The following is a 2,250-nucleotide window of genomic DNA, read 5'->3' as shown; positions in this document are numbered from 1 at the left end:
GAATGTTATGACCTTAGCACAGTGTTTATATGTAAAAACCTTCTGATATGATGATGACTTCCTTCTCTTTATCATACTTTGCCTGATGGAGCCAGCAAGTGGGTCAACCAGATGTTCAACAGGCTTCCCACTAGTTTTCCCAGGGTCTCCTTTACCAGGGTTCTGCTCATAGATATGTTTTCTTGACTTTGCACTGCACTTCAACCATGGTCACACCTGCTAAACCTGAATAAACAGAAAATCAGACATCCGCCCGTTCGTAGCAATTGCTACAAAGGAAACCCATACGGGTTCCTCCACCTTGCGGGATGCCGCAGAACTACTACGTCAAACACTTGCCTTTGCTTCGTGTTGTCGACAAATTCAACTTCGCCCTGCCATCTGCTAGCCGCCTGGTTAGCTCAGATGGTAGAGCGGCTGCCCCGGAAAGGCGGTGGTCCCGGGTTCGAGTCCCGGACCAGGACGAATTTTTCTTCAACTATGAGGCCTTTCTTTCGATGAACCCGTGTGGGTTTCCTTTGTAGCAATTGCTACGAACGGGTGGATGTCTGATTTTCTCTTTATTCATTACTTCTCTCCACCTTGCGGGATTCCGCAGAACTACTACGTCACCTGCTAAACCTATAGCATGCGATCAAAAAAGTACTATAGATCATGTTGCTCCAAACTCGTGGCATGTGCTACAAGGCCTTGAGGAACACCCTCATTTATTTACGCCCTCATCATACTGTACGAAGCTTCGCAGGATAAGTGCGACAAATAACATCTGCTGGTTTTTCAGTGTTATTCCTGTCCAGCTTGCTCAAAGCTACCCTGAGTGTTTCAAAAGCAAACGACCGCTGCTGGACAAGAAGTGCTTAAAACAAGGGTCGCTATAACCACATATGTCACACGAAATGAAGAAGGCCTCTGAGTATACAGGCGGTTTACTTCATATCCAACAAGCTTGGTTCTCCCTTTGCTAGTGAGTAAACTCAACTTGCCCCGAATAAATGACCTGTGACAAACTATGCGCCAGATGCTGTGTCTCCTGCAAAGCTGAAGATGTGTATGAGATCCTGACACCCTGCAGCGGCTTCTACACTGGGCAAACAGGCTACTATAAAAACATCTACCTTTACTAATATGCTAATGACATGAAAGCAGGCAGAAATTTGGCTATTCATTGGACCCAACTGCAGGGGCAAGCCACTCTTCCACCAGATGTGTGTTGTTCACAGAAACTGGAGCTGTACAAATGCATATAAAAACAATCATGTTTGAAAGTAGTAGAGTTGAACTATGTTTTGCACAAGCAGTGCTACCTGCAGCGCTGGTACCTTATAGCCACAATTCATGGCTGTACCACCATGCAAAAGCGCTATTCTTGAATTATTAACTTCTATTATATGTATGGTGACCATATATTGTAATCACATATCATCCACATTGTGTGCAATATGGTTAAATGTCAATTATGATAGCCATTCCTAATCTGAAATGCAACAAAATAGCAAATATAGGCAACAAATTGAAATTCAAAGAGATAAAACACAACCAGTGCACAGGATGCGTGACAGACTTTCTTTCATTGAAAAAGAAATGTGACATGTGTCATGCCACCAGCAGTGGGTAGCAATCTTTGAAGCTTGGGTGGCAGAGGCAAAACTTGGCAAAATGCTACAATCACGCTGTATAACGGCCTTGGACACAAACAACCGACATCATATTGTCGGTTGTATCATACTTTACATGGTGTAAAAAATGTTGACATGCCTTACCCATAAAGAAAAAGCAACTAACACAGAGAACACGCCTTAACATGCAATGTGCAGAGTCTGAAACCTAGAAAAAAACAACCCGAAAAAGGTTTCGCTAAGTCTTTAAACGATTAAAATTGTCAAACTGTCTCATCACTTCTCCTGCACAGCTGAAAAGGAAGGAAGGAAAGCCCAATAGCATAGCTGCAGAATATGTCACGGAATAAATATACTTTGCTTACGAAGGATACCTGTGGTAAACTTGTGTGTATATAAACTTTTCTTGTTTAGAATGGTTTAGCGGATAGGGAAAAAATGACCATAAGAGCACCAGGTGTATGCATAGTCTATGCAGAAAAAGCCACTGTTTTCTTACTTTTATTTTTGTCTCTCTACTGTTCATGAGTATTTAAGTGCCTTAATAGCACTGCTAACATCCTAAACACAAAACTGGGCAAGTTGTGGCATAAAGAAAATTGCAGTTTCAGTCATAATGTGAAACAATGATGCA

The 2,250-nt window shown here is 42.3% G+C and overlaps 1 non-coding gene across 1 annotated transcript; it reads left to right on the top strand.

Moving 5' to 3' along the window:
- Positions 1-390: 390 nt before the first annotated feature.
- On the top strand, positions 391-465 carry TRNAS-GGA (transfer RNA serine (anticodon GGA)). Its single transcript has one exon. It is a non-coding gene; the product is annotated as a tRNA-Ser (tRNA).
- The last annotated feature ends 1,785 nt before the right edge of the window (positions 466-2,250 follow it).

Source organism: Dermacentor andersoni, unplaced genomic scaffold (assembly GCF_023375885.2).
Source record: "Dermacentor andersoni unplaced genomic scaffold, qqDerAnde1_hic_scaffold ctg00000040.1, whole genome shotgun sequence".
NCBI lineage: Eukaryota > Metazoa > Arthropoda > Arachnida > Ixodida > Ixodidae > Dermacentor > Dermacentor andersoni.
Note: the sequence above shows the minus strand (reverse complement) of the source record. Positions and strands in the feature narration are given on the sequence as shown.